A 17,599-nucleotide genomic window follows, 5' to 3' on the forward strand; every position below is an offset into this window, starting at 1 on the left:
AGCCAACCATCGAACTGTTTTAAGCAATTTTAATTGAGAGCGGTGCCTTTTAACTCAAACTCCTCTGTCTCTTTTCTTGGAAATCCGGAGGGTTGCGCGTGTGCATCCCGGCGTGCATCGCCGTGTGCACACGGCGCCCATGCACGCAAACGATGAACGGTCGAGCGATGGCGGAAGGGACGGAGAAAGAGAGAAAAAGAGAGAGAGAGAGAGAGAGAGAGAGAGAGAATGGTGGATATTCGGCCGACCGTCCACGTTGAATTCAGAAAACCTCGCGCAGGCCATTTTCCGAGGGAAAGGCTGCTTCCTGGCGCGGCGAAGCCGTATTTTATCCGTTCGCGGTTGTAGCCGGCTCTCGCTCTCGGCCAGTCGCCAACCACCCTTCTCTCCCTAGGGTTTATAATGCCGCTGGACGGCCAAGATCGCGGACAAAAGGGGTACGGCACAAAGGGGGCACGACGTAGGAAAATTCAGCCGGGAGAGCTGACCAAGTTCCGGTCGCGTCCGGACGAGGGAGGACGCGCACGTATCGCACGCACAATAGACACTCAAGTCGGAGCCCGGGCCATCCGACACTTTCGGCCGGGCGAAGGTAAACCGACACACTGTTTTCTTCGAATTTGCGAAATGCCAAAAAGTGCGGAATACATTGACAAATAATGATGCGGCTTAATAAGCGGATTACTCATACGTGAACTCATGTCAGCAAATAATAAGAATTTTATCGCTCAAAATTTTATTGCAGAAAGTACTAATTTTGTGCTGTGAGTGTGTATGATAGGAGAGTATGTGTGGAGAGTACAGCGATATAATGGCATTAGCACGCAAAGGGCGGGGCAGTAGCATGAACTTCTACTTGGCCTAAGTCGCGTAATCAGGCGAGGCACTGATATTTGAGGAGAATAAATTTATATATCAGAACTAAAAAAAAATGAAGAAATACATGTACATTGAATAGGCAATTTTTGCGAGTAAAGTAGAAGTACCAATGCCTGGACACTGATAACACTGATACCTAACTAGACAATATTATTGTTTGGACTTATAAGTATTTAAACTTTTTAAGTATTTTTAGTATTAATTAAGTATTTAAGTGTATAAATAATAAATACTTAAGTAATTAAGTATTTCAAATTTTTAAGTATTTAAACTTTCAATATAGAATATATTATTCAACATATGTATACACAGTGGAAACTACTATAATTATTACATCCATATATTCTGTGGTTAGAGGAAAAATGTGCTTTCATCTTTAAATAGATATGATTAAAAGTTGCTGTTGTTATATGTCCATCTATATAGTTCTCACAAACGAAGTTTTTATAATACGTAATGTTCACTTAGTACATCCTCATGCATACAGTTGCCTCAACCGAAGGAATATTGCTGCACCTCTGTTGTGGTCTGCAGAACTAATATTATGGTTGAGAGATCCGTAGGGTTTGGTTACCCTACAGATCTCCCCGTCATACATCACTGAGAGTACCGTTCAAACACGTATGAATAGATAGCAAAGAAGGTCAGTGTACCGTCTCCAAAGTTGCCACAAGCATCTTGTATGCAGGAGCTAAAAGTATTATAACATTAATATTTTGTAATGGCAAACATCTTTAGACAATTGATATCCTCAATGTTTTCCCCTTATATATATTCTAGACATATCTATAGAATTAAATACCAATATCTAATATCCAGGCATCGGTATTTTTACCTTAACAATCGCAAATTATGTAATCGTCACAGCAGGAGGTCGAAATGAGCAACAGCAACCTTTCGTTAATCATTGTTTCCCGCTTTCCCAGCGGGAAAACAAACGAACGTTGGCCAAAGTACCAAAGATATTACAGTAAACGTATCTCTTACTTCGCGCGTAACGGTGGAAGTTATGTAACTTGAAGGCGAAAAAAGTTGTAAATATTTCTAAACTCTCTAAGCGACTTTATTTTGCACGAGGTTTCTTGACAGTTACGGGCTGAAGCTTAAGTTTCATTAGTTTCCATCTAGATCCGCTCTTTTCGCCCACAGACCTTTCGCGGATATCCTTCACGGAATTAGCCGGAGATTTGTTGGCGCGCCACCGCCTGAACCGACGTTAACGTACATCGTGGAATTAGACGGCGTATATCGTCGGATCTGCCGCGGTCGATAGAGTAAATATCGCGAATGGGCCCGCGGTAGGAGCGAAGTTAAGAAAATTGGCGACAAGAGAGAGAGAGAGAGAGAGAGAGAGAGAGAGAGAGAGAGAGAGAAGAAGGTAAACGTAGAAGTTAGTGGAATAGAGTATTGTAAGTATCATTTGGAGGAGGAAACATTTCCTTAATAGCGCACTTGTCTGCGCAAAATTTCACACTTGCGCGAACAAGACTGCGTGCAGCACCGTGCAATTTTGTTTATTAATTTTCTAACAATTTCGCTCCACACAGGAATTCCACGTTCACGGGGAAAGCAATTGACTTCAAATTAACCAAAGCCGGAATTAACTCTTAACTGTGCAGTTGAAAGGCGAAAAGTTGAAAGGAGAAAAGGTGAAACTCTCGAAAAAATAATTAAGGAGATATAGAACTCACAGTCCCCAGTGGCGCAATTGGTTAGCGCACGGTACTTATAAGACAGTAATCTGTGAGCCATGCCGGGGTTGTGAGTTCGAGCCTCACCTGGGGAAATTTTTTTGCTGTAATGTTGAACTGTGATAAGTATAGAACAATTGTAAATAGGGACTACGGAGTTAGATTAACCCTTTTAGTACCGACCGAAAAAAATATACCTAAGCGTAAAATACCGGACCAAATTAATGTAGTTTGATTTTTCGCAAGTGTTGCTAATAACAATATATCGTTGTTCGGCACTGTAGTGGGTTAAAGAGGTATTCTAGTGTGACGGGTATATTTTTTTCGGTCGGTACTAAAAGGGTTAATCTAACTCCGTAGTCCCTATTTACAATTGTTCTATACTTATCACAGTTCAACATTACAGCAAAAAAATTTCCCCAGGTGAGGCTCGAACTCACAACCCCGGCATGGCTCACAGATCACTGTCTTATAAGTACCGTGCGCTAACCGATTGCGCCACTGGGGACTGTGAGTTATATTGTCCTTAATTGTTTCTTCGAGAGTTTCCAAAAAATGGGTCTTTTTTTGTATATTTTTATAGTTTAGTCTTGAAAATATGTTCCTAAAATATTAAGATGAAATTCGTTAAATTGACCGACCTGTAAAAGAAAGGCAGCCTCCATGGCGCGCCGACCGAGATGAATAACGAAGTGTTAAATGTCATCCAACCTATTTACGAAGATTTAACTACAGATGATTTATTACAGCGATGCCTCGAATCATTTACTCAGAATAATAACAAAAGTTCATTAATTTGGACAATTGCACCAAAACATCTATTGTGGAAAGAAGGTGGTGGAAGATGCTATTTTTTTGCTATTTGCCTGTTCAATGAAGGATTTAATACAATTGTAAAAATAATGGCCTAAAAATCGGCCAAAATGCAAAATTCCTCATCATACCGGAGACAATGAGTACGTTAAACGTTCGGAACAGCAGGTGTCGTACGAGTTGAAAGAAGCAAGAATTACTAAGAGACAAGAGAAGGCTGACAAACATGGGTTCTTTGAAGTTGAGGAAAGTTTCTTGTATAGCCCTGGTATAGCTGATTAAGGGTAAGTTACTCTATACTGAAATTACTCACTATTCACCTCATAAATACGTGAGAATCTTTAAACGCGTTTTTCTCGAAACGACAATTTTCAAATCGGGCGAGTATTTTTCTCGGAAACTACTGGACCGATCAACTTGCAATTTTACACACATATAGTGCATATATTAGACTATCGCCCGAACTAGGATCTTTTTGATATCTTTAAAATTACTATTTTTCCGGACTGCAAAAAGTTAGAATTTTTTAGTAAAAATCAGACTACTATCTTTCAAGCGCCGCCATTTTGTCAACTTTTCTTTAAATTATTTCATTGTAGTTCGGATGATAGCTACATTCATAAAGAACAAAATAAAAACAAATTCGTTTATTTCAGATGACGAGGACGGTGGCAATCAATTCACCCGATGGAAGACGATTTTACGGCGTGACCTGTTTCGTCCACTTATATTTTCTTCAATTTTGAATAAAAAACTTTAACAAAATTTGAGATGTTTCTTTAAAAATAAAGAAGTGTCAATATAATGTCAAAACATTAACTCTGTAGGTTTAACCATTTAAACTAATTAAAAAATGGTTTAACTATTAAACTAGTAAACTAATTAAACGCTTTAAATTAATTCTCAAAATTGCCTTGAAAAGCCTTCATATTAGAATACCCCCTTAAGGAGGCAAACCGTTTCTCTGGTCAAAAAAATCGATTTTTCTTTTTTTACATTTTATTAAACTATGTATTTTTAAGAATCTATTTCTACTTATCGCATCGAAAAATTCGAAAAATTGCGTAAGTTACAGTCTATTATTCGAAGCGGCGCGCAGGTCAAAACCGGCGCTCACCGAGCCGTTTAAAATTTCGTCAGATATATGCGGCCCACGAAGGTCCTATGAACTCTAAGTAACAAAAGAACGACTCGGATGTGTTTGCTCTATGGGCCTGAAATCGTTCTTTAGGTTGAAACTTACGTAAGTATTAGAAATATAGTTTAAGTATATAGTAGTTTATAGTATAAGTTTAAATAGTACCCGAAACTTTAAACGCGTTTTTCTCTAACTGGCGCGCACGATTTGAAACAAACTGCTGAACCAATCGACTTCTGTCTATAACTACATATTCAAAATATGTGCTATTTTCGTCTGAAACAGCGAAATTAAAATATATTAACTTTTCCTACTTATTTTCAATGAAAAACTGTCGATTTTTAAGACGATTTTTCGGGTATTTTTTTCAAATACCTAGAACTTGCTGAAAAACGATCCGTTAATATCTCTAGTTCCAGCGATAACTGAATGTCTCTAGTTTGATAATTCTTTGGGCTTTTTTGTTTCAGATTAATAAGTCATAAGATATCATGCGCGCTATGGAGCAAAAACTGCTCATTTCAGTGTTTTTCAATAACTTTTATATTTCGCAACGTACATACTTATAAAAATTCTGACATACAAATAAAATATGTAGTATTTAGCGTACCAAGTTTCAAAATAATCAGCCGCATAGTTTCCGAGAAAAGAATTCGCAAAAATAGCCTCCTTTTTCGGCTGAGAAACAGTATTGCCCCCTTAAAAGAATGTTTGCGTAATTTAGATGTAGGAAAAATGTGTGGATGGATGTATGAGTGATAGAAATATTGTAAACCAAGTCTTCTTCTTGGCTATGTATGTAAGTTGAAGAGAATAAAGTACTACTACTACGTAAAGGACGATGACTATGTGTTTTTATTCAAGAAATCCTAGAACGATCCCTCTTTCACTTAGAAATTTCTTGATTACACTTGAGTATTCCTCGACAAGCTCTCCTAAAGAAGTAACGATATTTCATTAATCTTGAATCGGCCGTTTATTAGCATATTGTTCATTTAAAAGCTAAGCACCCTATTACCAGAACATTAAATTTTATGCTGAAAGCCCGCGCGAGAATCTCGACACACTTTTGTAGTAAGGACTATTTTAAAAGAACATTTTTATGCTCCCTGCGTTTGTTGCTTTAAGAAACGTAGCTACTCCGCGAAGGCAAGAGAAGTGCGTTATTATGAAAGTAACATTGCATTATCAAACCACTACAAAAGATATTTACTGCAGATTCTTTACTGCAAAAGATATTTTATTTCTTCCTTCCCGTCTCCCTTTTTACCGCAAGCCGCGTTTCCGGAACATCCATACCGAATCCTGTATTGCTCGTCCACAAGAGAGCGGGAGAAGATTACTCGATTTGCCGGCGGAAGGTCGGAGAATCTCGTATAACCTTTTAAACTACGTCGCTAAAATACACGACACTCACGAAGACCGTTGTCACACTCGTAGCTGTCGTCATCGTCGTCGAGGAGACGTGAGATCGTCGGCGGCAGCGAGTTATTTTTGCTTTTACGCGACCGCGACGGATCGCGAATGTGTTTTTACGGTCGGCGCGAAATCGCGAGCGGGAGCGAACGGCAGCGCGAAAACACGCGCGGATCGTCGATCGATTTAGTGCGCAGTCATGGCAGTCGAGAAAACGCTCGAGCGTAAAACGAAAGGGGAAATTACCGTTTTCCCGACCTCCCGCTCCCTCCTGCCGTCCGCACCACCTGCCCCCTCTTCCTCTCCCCGGCTTGGGCAACGGAGCTTGCATGCGGTGCACATTGCGGCCAGCTGAGCGAGAAAGGAATCGGAAATTTATATCGAGGAACCGTCTGACCTAACTGTCCATTAAAAATGACGCTCCATTCCGCACGTCTTGCCTGTTTCACCCCCTCGTTCCTGGCTCACGCGAGTCCAGAGACTCTCCCCGCATACGAGGGGTTCGTGTTTTTTTTTCTCAGATATATCACACACGGACAATGTGATTGTATAGTGAAGAGAAATTCGTGCGAAAATACGTGTGACGCAATGGAAAGAAATATTGTATTTATTGAGAAAATTACGCGTTAGGGCGACGATAAGCTACGTTGATATATAATTACTGAAATCATTAAATTAATTAATAATGACTTTCGTTACAGTAACTGTATAATTCTTTCAGTCGACTAAACATTTGGCTGAACGAATTGTGTTCGTTCAAGCAAAGTCTCATTAACTCGAATACTTTTCCTTTTCAGCGCATAGCTGCCATACTCTAGACGCGCGCGGGGAGAATTTTATTATCAAAATTACTATGGAATTCTAATCGAGAGAAACCTTGACATTCCGCTTTTAACTTATTATCCTTGCGTTACATGTGTGGCATTTGCACTTTTTAGGGGATGTAAAGTCTACAAGAAAATTCATTGTGTTCCTTAATAAAATTTATTATGTTTTTTAGTAAGATAAATTCTACAAACAGACTATTTTTGACATTAAGAATATATAATATATTATTATAATCTTTCTATGTAAGAAGCAATCTTAGCAATTGTCCCTCCTCCTCAAAAAAACTTTTTTTTCTTAAACCTTCAATACACATTACATGTGAATCATCACATTATGCAATTATTTTTGTTATAATATGTAATTTTAATATGTAATTTTAATTACATTTCGCGAAATTCAAATATGTGTATATTTCAAAATTTCTATCATATATTGAATATAATATAAAATTTATCTCCGATTACTGTTTCTGAAAATTAGTCTAATAATCTTGACTAATTGACGCTAATAACACATGATTTTTAAATATGATATACGCTCGTGGATTTCGATTTTTATTTCAATAGGAAGCTTTCGTTGGAAAGATGCTATCGAAGGCGGAAGAGGAAAGAGGGGGAAGAGAAGTATCAGCAGGTTGAAAACATATAAGGGATACGTAAATCTGTCGAAACTAAAATATGCTGGCGTGTGGAAAGTCACTGCGTTACGTAATATCCTCCGATAACTCGTTGCAAATATAGGATCGAGATTCCGCGGCGTTGGAAACTTGAATCCGGCTTTTGTCAAAAGGGAGCAATGTAAAAGTACCAGCGGTTCCATGTCAACGTAAAACGTAAAACTGCAGCTACTCCGCAGCTTATACCGTCTCTAATACTTCTTGAGTTCGATTTCGACGCGTTCGCTCTTAATATCGCGGCATGATCTTTCTCACAAGGAATAAATTAGAAAAACGCTCTCATGCAAACGCTCTCATGCAAACAGTTCATACGTAATGACCATTTATGTTTTAATAACTTAATCATATCGCGCATGTCGCAACGTCATGCGATTTGATTGTCATGCACGTTTCTCGAGTGCAAAAAATTACTCTTGTATTATAAATTATAAATATATTATGTATAAATGTATACACAATAAAACGACATTTCCGGGATATACAGGAGACTTCGTTAATATCCATAAATATGCGATTTTCCGTTTCCAATAATCGCCCGCGCATAAATCGCTCGCATTTTCACTTCCCATTAATCACGTGCGACATAACGCAAACGTGAAATCCCTCGCAGATCGAGCTATAACGAAGGACGAAGGGACCTTATCGTTCGACATAACTGTGCCATCGCGCTGATAACAATAACGTGGTTTTACTGTACATCTCGACAGTTTATCAAATATCGACATTTACCATACAAGACTATCTGCCGCTTTGGTCGACGGCTTTACATCGATTAAACAATGTCGTCGGTGTCATCGATAAGCTCGACAACGCAAAGTGAAGCTTGATCAGGTGTGACCTTACCTCCGACACAACGTTCTCGAGTGAGTATCAGGCGCCGGTGTGTCCCGTGGCATATCCCACGCGAGAGGATCGGTTAGCCCTGTCCTGGCATTCTGATATTGACGTACCGTTACGATGATACGAAGTCGAACGCCGTCGGGAGATCTCACGGAGAACCGGAAGCGCGGTAAGGAAGGCTATATCAACTGAGATTGGCTCTCGCGTGTTGGTACGTCACCTCTCATTTGAATTTAGATTCATCTCTCTCTCTCTCTCTCTATCTATCTATCTCTCTATCTCTTTGACCCCCTTTCCGTCACTCTATTCCTCGCTTCCCTTCCCTCCTTCCCTCTCTCTCGTCCCTTCTTGCTCCCGCTAGTTGCACTTCCGCCTTGAGGAGACACGCAGCGCGTATAGCTGCGGGTTTACATATAAAATTCCCGCCCTTATAAACTATCTCCTTTTTCTCCCCTTTAATCATATGCTAATCGTCTTACGAAAATTGCTCTATTCGTTACTTCCAACGTCCTGCCGTTTTTCAAATTTCAGATAAAAATGTGTTGACTAATCCTCAGCCATTCTCGGGCCGTTCTCAGCCGCTCTCATGGACGTCACGAGGCCTACATCCGCCTTCGCAGACGCAGCCTCCTTTGCTCTCTCCGCGAATCATCCTCGAATTACTTGCCGCACGCGAAAGCCGAATAAGCCGAGCTCTCGATCCACGGCATGCGAGAAATACGACCTTGATATTCCGAGCTGATTTCCATCCACGTCGAGCCCGACCAAGTCGGATGATAATGCTTATTGACACAGCGTACGGTTCTACGTGATTTTTCCTCAGCGTTGTGACACAATATCCGAATTTAGTCCGAGTATATTATGTTCTTGTTTATATTTCGATAATAATGTGTATTGTCAGGATGAGACTCGATCGAAACCGATGCGCGATTTCTAACAAAGCCTTGTCAACCTAGTAGTTTGTAATATTTTAAGGTATTTCGCGTGACGCTTTACCCAAGACAGCCAGCGGCCTGTTTGATGCTTGAACGAACAGTTTGGAAGTGTTTGTCTTTATGCAAAGAGTTTGATGTCGTTATGCTTCGCTAAAATACTTGGAAGTTTCTAACGAATGCTGACTATAATTCATAAGGGAGATATCTTTATAGTAACAAATTATAGTAACATTTGTACGAAAAACATTTTTGGAGAATACCGACAAATATCCCATACAACAGACTCAGTTCTGAATTTAATATCGATCACGAAGATTCTGAATTTCTCGAAGCTACCCAATTTGTCGCGCTTACCAAAAATAACGTTCGAACAATTTTCCAGTTTTTCGTTCAATAGCGAAATTGTGGCGAAAGTATGAATCCGCGCGAGGTGTGCTCCAAATCGCATCCGTCGAATTTAATCGCGGATCTCCCGCACTGAATTTTACGAAAATACGTTTGGGGACCGCACAACGGCGTCCTCTCACGCACATTCGCACGTACACACACATATACGCACACACACACACACGCGCGCGCGCGCGCGTACGTGAACCAACACACGCAGCAACCGACGTGGACCAAAGCGCGCAGATGGACACGCATGACGAAGCTGGCGATCCAGCTGCTGCATCGCTGACCGAAAACGGTCATTACGTGTATATAAAACGTGTAGCCGGCAGAAGCGTCGCTTGACAATTCCATCGTTATGCGCAATGCGTCTCGCGTGCGAGATATCGCGATGGCGCGCTTCAGATTTTAATAAACCGTAAATAGCGTGAAAAATATCCGGGCGCGGCTGTGACAAGAACTGGTCCCGCGAACGAGCGAGCTATTTAGACCGGTCCAAATATTTTCGGCACGGAGCGAATTCATACAGCGCGACACGTCGTGCACCCTCTTCGCCTGCTCGCGAATTTATTATACGCTTGCCTCCCTTGTTTATCTTCTCCAGGCAACCCTGGAGGAAAGGGGTTGACGAAGAACTCCTTTCGGGGCGCTAAATCAAAGTGTCGTGTTCTCGGGATGATCGAATTAAAAATGAGTACGGCAGGGGCCACACCGGAATATGTTTCAATTCGCCGAAATAAGTCGATCCGGCAGAACGGGGTGCGCGCGGAACCGTAAGGAGGAGCGCGCGCGACGGGGAGTTAAAGGTCGCCGTTTCGCGACTTAAAGCGGGAACCGCGGAGAAAAATACCAGCAATTTCCCAAATCCGTCCAGACTCCCCGCGCGTACGAAAATATTGGCGAATGGCGAAGGAAACAAGAAAACCAAACGTACGCAGCGCGGAAGAAAAGCGAAGGGAGGAACGGGGCCGGAGGGGGGAACAGGGGGATGCGCGGCCGGCACTGAAGTTCGTTGGTTCGACGGTGGGAAAGGTCGAGCATCCGCGGCAGCAAGGTGGAGCGGGGCGGAAGAGAGGATGCAAGGGAGAGGATGCAAGCGGGTGGAATATAGGACTTTGAGCTTGAGAGAATAAGCTACGACGACGACGACGACGACGATGGTGGTAGTGGTGATGGTATGGTGTGGTAGTGCTGGTGGTGGTGCTGGCGGTGGCAGCGGCGTTCGCGGGGGATGACGACGGTAGCACGGTGGAGCAAGAGAACGAAGAGATGGAGGAGAAAAGCGGGTGAACAGAGGAGTAGCAGAGAGGGAGAGCGGCGTGAGTTATCGCAGCAACTATCTGCTCAACCGGGCGGATTTATTTCTATAGGTACAATCTGCTGCGCGAAATAAAGTATTTTGAAAATAAGAGGGAAGACGCGATAGAGCCCCGAGATATCGCCGGCCATTTGTTCCGCGCGGGACGCTCGTCTAAGCGAGCGTGCACTTTCCTCCTCCTCCTCCTCCTCCTTCACCTCACCGCGGAAATATTTCCGCGTGTGTGCACGCACTCTGGCGTTCACGCGCGAGAACTCGCGTCTGTACCGTTTGTGTCGGGCGAGTCTGTAATTGGGGATCGACGGTGGAGAAACCATTCCGTGTCGTGAGAGATCAGGAGGTGATATATTATCTGTGATTTGACGGTGCGTACTTATAGTTGCGGCAGTAACCTCGCATTTGGTAATTCCTAATCGAACGACGGCTTTGTGCTTTTTCCTTTGCTTTAAGTGGTACGCTCGAAAAAGTCCCGTGATGAAATATTAAATACCTTTTGATTTTTTTGAATTGTTGTACTTTTTTTTTAACTTGTATTCCAAATATGAAATAAATATATCTTGCATTCCATTTGTGAAAATTTTTCAAAGAAAAGAGCAATAAAGCGATGAGAAATTTGGATATATTTATTTTGGAGAAAACAAAATTCGTTTTGAGGGGAACCGCGCAACCATTTCATTTAAATCACTCGCTGAAGAAATTAAAGGGACGAATGTGTGGGATCCGCCCGATGAAAATGAAAATTGAAATCAAAATCAAACATAGGAACGGGCGAAAAAGTCTACAAATCCCGAGTTATCGGAATTATTTATATTGCTTTGGCAGAAAAAACGCCGACACACGTATAAAAATGACGAGAAATTATCGTACTTATGGTACATGGAAATCTCACGTTGGGGATTAAGAGAAGTGTAAAATTGCAAGTATATATGTGCGTGCGTGCGTGTGTGTATAAGAGCATTATGCAGTACTATCATTAACGGTTTATAAAATCGATGCGCGGCATCCAGCAGTGGTTCGGATTATAAATTGCGGGGAAATTTCAACCGGGGTCATTTTTATCGCGTGAAACGGCCGGATCCCGGCCAATTATATTATCGGCCAGGTAGATTGAAATATAGCACGCGATGATGAGTATAGGCTCAATTTGAAATGACTGTCCCTGCGGAATTAATCGATCGATCGTGTTATACGGTTATTATGGGTATCACAGAATATGCGTATCGGAGGAAGCAGGAGACCCCTCCCGCTCGCGCGTGTTACAATTCGCAGCCGAATATGAGAAAATTCATGCCGGCCCGAAGCACATCGAAATAACGTATACGCGCGCTTGCTATTTAGCCGGGAATTAATTGCGTGCGTAATTCGAACAATAGCGTGATTTATATTGTACGCGCGGCACGATAAAAGAACATATTACGCGTTAAATTATTTCTCCGGTGAGATTTATTGGAACACTGTCATGGCACGATGACCTCCATTTAATAATTATTCATTTTCACGTGCGGCGATCGATGCTCATGTAGATTTGCAAGTTTAACTCGCCGTGGTTTTCTCTCTCTCTCTCTCTCTCTCTCTCTCTCTCTCTCTCATGATGAAAATACGGAATGCAATCTTTCCCTAATAACAATTTTTCATGTAGCGTTAAAAACGCTCGAATTATATATCGAGTTTCTGTTAAAAAATACAATTCGCCAAATAAGGAGCGTGATATTACTTTCGCCTGAGTGAAACGCTCTGAGTTGAGGATTCTGCGATAAAATAATACGACGGATAAAGGCCGATGTAACGAGAAATACTTTAGCCCAGTCGCAAGAGATTACGCTTAACTATCACCCAAGACGAACTGCCCGTAATAATTCTCGACGCCACAAAGTATCGAGACTTTCTTCCTCACGCTAGCTGGAAACTACGCCGGCACGCCTGTACCAATATATTTCCACCGTGCTCGACTCACGGAAAAATTGCAGAAACGTGCCCTCCGTGGAAGCATCTCGGGCGAGGATTCCGGATGCGCGGAGACAGTTTACCGATACGCCGTTCGAAATAAGCGCGTGTCACGATCGGTTGATTATTCCACGGCGATACCGCGAAAACATCCGATATACGAGAACGCATCGGGCGTCATATCCGCGGGCGTTTTCAACGATACTCGATAAAAAGTGGGTTAGCCGTTTTGTTTATGCAAATCCCGTCGCGCGCGCGTGCTAGCCGGCAAACTCGAGCGGGTCAGCGATCGTCTGAAATTTCGCAATTTCGTTTCGCCGCAGGGCAGCCCATTTCCGCGAAAAATGTTTGCAGCGCCGTTGCGATGCGCCGCAGCCGAATTCGGCCACGCGGCTTCCGAGGTGACGATTATAAAAGGCGATGCGCGCGTGCAATGTTAGGAAGACAGCTGCCCTATTTGCATCGACCTCGCGTGAAAACTAGTCGATGCCCGCGGGCGCGGAAATCGATTTCGCTTCCGTCGTCCTGACTGATGGACATATTTTTCTTCATTTGCAATATGCAAACACGTGAGCTTAAAGTCGCCCAGAACTCGTACACGCCAGCCGATGTGAAAATATAACCGCATTTCGAACTTATCTTTAAACATCATCTCTGTAATGTGTGTTCCGATGTCTGTAACAACACACGGAGAAAATTTCATGATGAAAATTACTATAGAATTTTGTAACCGAGAAGAACACACCACTTTAATTTATCATCTTTCAGTTTCATTTGCGCTATATATTCATATTTTATGAACTGGTCTACGATTAAGAAATTTACTGCGTGTTTATTAGTAAAATAAAGTGATTTGTTACTGCACTATTAAAAAATGTGGTTAAACTAAAAAGAATTTATGTGTGTGTGTGTGTATGTAAAAATACGTTAATACATAATATTCTCTCCGTATAGACACGTGAAAGTTAAATATAATCTTTTAAGTATATCTTTTTCATGAGAGCTATGAAAATTCATGTTTTATAGCCGGTTAAAAGATTCCCGACGTCGCGTTAAAAATGTTCGTGAAAAGTTCAAATTTTCGCCCGAATATAACAAAGGATAAAAAAGAGAAGAAAGAGAGAGAGAGAGAGAGAGAGAGAGAGAGAGAGAGAGAAAGATAGGGAACCAGTATTCTGACATGCAATACCGATCAAAAGTTTAAGATCGCTAATAAACCTTTTTATCAGTGATCTTAAATTTTTTACCGGTGTAGTCGAAAAAAAGGTTGTATATGTGCAAAACTGGCAGAAATACACACGAAGGTTCTGGCAAAAGTATTTTAACGCGAAACGGCACGCTTAAGTCACATTTTTCTTTTCTCTCTTTCCTTTCGAGAAAGAAAGGGTAATCCTCTCCCACGAACAAAAATCTTAATCCGCGAAGCGTCGAGGCGATAACGAGGACAAGCGAGGCAATTATAGACGGAGTTAGGGAGGTGATTTAGTGGCACTTCTTATCGTTCTCCCCTTCACACGCGTATGCCACGCTCCGCGTACGTATCCCCCCGTCGATCGTTATGAACCCACTTTCTTTCATGTATGACAGTAACGACAGCCCCTTTGCTGCGGTTGTCACTAATGTTCCTTGGTGAATGCGATAACAGCTTGTAAATTCTGAATGTCCCCCCGGATGTCGTGCAAACGTATGTAATAGCTGTATCGGAGTACACTCGAGTCCTAACAATTAGCTTCACAGTGTGACATTACCCTCCCTCTCTCTCTTTCTTTTCGTACAGAACAATTCCTATAAATTAAATATTACGTAAGATTTTTCGTTTAGGAAGAGGTTCGCCCGACGTTCTAGTTTTCGGAGAAATATTTCTTCTCTCTCACGAGATATCTTCTCCTAACTAGTTCTTCTTCTTTACTTCTAACTTGTCCTACTTTTATATAATTATAAATTCCTGGGCTGGCGGAACAGAAGTTCTGCTGAAAATCCCCCAGGTGGCCGCACAATCACGTAGAAACACGGACAGAGAAGTACGAATCTCCCCGTCCCGATAAGGACGCGGATAGCGAAACGCGAAAAGAAGCTATAGATTCTTTCGGGCGCGCGAGATCCCGCCGACGTCGAACAACGACGAAGAGCGCAATGAAATGAGATCGCAAATTTATCACGAGTTATGCACGAGGAGAAAACGGCGACGTCGGGGCCACAATTCAACGGCGAGATTCGCTCGATCCACGGAATCAGTCTCTCTATGGGGATCGTTATCCTCGTCGCGCGAGCGCGCGCGAACGCGGGGGTAAATTTATTCGACAGTCATGGCGGTTCCGTGACCGACCAATCACGGTGCCGCCGATTCCAGGAGATACAAATCGCGATTCCTCCTTTCCGTGGTAACCGAACGCGGTCGAACGTAGGTATGTAGTACGTACCTACGACGGAGAAAATACCGGGTTTCCCGGGCTAAAATAGCATCGCGGGCGGATGGGAGAGAAGCGCTTTCGAAGCTGCCTCCCCCATCCCACCCCCGGTCCCACCACCACCCTCTCGAATGTAGATTAAGCGAGCCACGGAAATGGGTGCTCCGGATAACGACGCGCCTATACGTATGCGCATATCCGCTGCCTCGACTAAACGATTTTGAGAACAAACGAATTAATTACGTGGCCCTACATGTGTCGCGGTTTGAGGTCTCTACATATACACGCTCGTCTGCCTCCACGGCGAGGCAACTTTATCCTTGGATGCATACACACATAAACACACACATGCACAGGGTGTTCCGGAACTAACACCATTCCTTTCGCGGATTGATGAGTCGAATTTTCCTTAACGAGCTTATCGAACTATCGGCGGTCTCTGAATTATGGCTAATAAAGATAAACCAAGTCTCAGTAATAATCTCGCGCGCGTGCACGCGAGTTGAGAAACACAAAGATAAGTAAACTTACACGAGAAAGACGATATGGTTGGTCCACGTATAAATCTGGTTGTGCCAACTGAATCTGGCACAACCAGATTTTATGCGTGGGCCAACCATATTGTTTCTTCAGTGTATTCTATAAATTTTTTTAGCTATAAAATCTCACTCAAAACGAGTGACAATTCTTTTAAGGCGATAGTGAAAATAATGCCACTCGATATATAAATAAATGTTTTTTTCAAGCTTGTATTTTTTTGTGCAGTGAATTTTTACATTTTGGGAGTAAATGTTTCAATCGATTAGAACGAATTTGTTGTTGTGTGATGGTGAAATACATTATATTAATTTTCAAATTTCAAAAGGAAATATTGACTCAGCGATCTAGAATGAAAAATTCACTGCAAATATCTAAAAGATAAAACATATTTACTTGATGGATACTATATAATGACATATTTACTTAAATAAATGTACAGTATCTTTCAAACAAAAATTACATATTTTCTTCAAATCTTAATTATTCACGCGGAAGCAATTGTTTCTTCTATTTAAATAAAAGAATTTGAATTTAAGTAAATATGTTATTAGTTCCACCGCGAATAAATATTTTCTATTTTACGCATATTTTTCTCTCAGAGTTACACTCTGAAAATATACTATGAATTTAGAGTCACATGAACTCTACTTTTAAAGCTCCTTGTACCTGGCCGCGGCCATGTTGAATTTGTGATGTCGAAACGAGAAACGACATATTGACGAAAGTTGCATGCCATTTCTAAATAAAGATAAGTATGGACGAGAGAGTACTTGAGACTGAACATACTTGTAAAATTGTCCGAAAAGTATCTCTTCCCCCTGATGACGATTAATAAATAGTTGTATAATAAATGGTGAAATAAAGCATGCAGACAAAACAGATTCATTTCATCATTGCACGCGTCTTACTATTTATTATACGATTATTTATTGATCATCAAGAAAAAGGGGATATCTTTCGGACAATTTTACAAGTATGTTCAATATATAATATCAAATGCTCTTTCGTCTATATTTATCTTTACTCAAAAATGGCACGCAACTTTCGTCAACATGTCATTCCACGCTTCTGACGTCACCAATTGGACATAGCCGACAAGGAGCCTTAAGTTGTCACTCTGTTTTTCACGTGGAATCAGAAAATCTAAGAAATTTAGAGAGTATTATATTTGAAATATCAATAAAATATGGCGACTTTTATACATTCTTATACACCTTCCTCGAAGACTTTCTTAAAACCTATGTCCGCTGCTGGCGTTCGCATAGCCGATCGTAATTTTACGGCGCGGCGGGATATAACACGACCGATGACATACACGTGACTTTCGTAACTTCCGACCGTATACAGTACGGCGCCGTACATCTGTTCCTTCACCCCCTCCCCCCTGCGCTCCCGTAAAAACCTCAGCCCGATGGATTCCGTCTTGTTACTCGTGTCTTCTTATTTTGATTGCAAAACTTTTCCTCCCCCGCGAGAAGGAGGAGAAGGAGGAGCAGGAGGAGGCGGAAACTTTCTCGCCGGCGGCCTTAGAATAATGGAAACGTGAGAAGACTGCGCCGGACGAGCCGCACCCACAGATAACTAAGTCGCCCCAGACATCACATCGCCGCTCAATTTCTGCGGGCCTTAATCCGCCGGCGAAATTTCTCAACTATTTACTTCCTCCTGCAGCCGCTATTGCTCTGTACCGCGCGTTGCGATACGCCGCGGCCGTAAATTATGTCTCGCGCAGCCCTCTTCGATATCGAGGCCCCGTAAAACCTCCGCGAGACGACGCGCGTTT

General features: G+C 42.0%; 1 protein-coding gene and 2 non-coding genes across 16 annotated transcripts in view; 1 reads left to right on the forward strand and 2 right to left on the reverse strand.

The window, feature by feature from the left end:
* Nucleotides 1-17,599, reverse strand: part of LOC116850977 (hemicentin-2) — a 477,927-nt gene that overhangs the window by 395,330 nt on the left and 64,998 nt on the right. The window lies entirely within an intron of this gene.
* Trnai-uau lies at nucleotides 2,573-2,665 on the forward strand. Its single transcript is given in 2 exon segments — nucleotides 2,573-2,610; nucleotides 2,630-2,665. It is a non-coding gene; the product is annotated as a tRNA-Ile (tRNA).
* On the reverse strand, nucleotides 2,986-3,078 carry Trnai-uau. Its single transcript is given in 2 exon segments — nucleotides 2,986-3,021; nucleotides 3,041-3,078. It is a non-coding gene; the product is annotated as a tRNA-Ile (tRNA).

This window comes from Odontomachus brunneus, unplaced genomic scaffold, assembly GCF_010583005.1.
Source record: "Odontomachus brunneus isolate Ranch 3 - 2012 unplaced genomic scaffold, Obru_v1 Obru_scaffold_162, whole genome shotgun sequence".
Taxonomy (NCBI): domain Eukaryota; kingdom Metazoa; phylum Arthropoda; class Insecta; order Hymenoptera; family Formicidae; genus Odontomachus; species Odontomachus brunneus.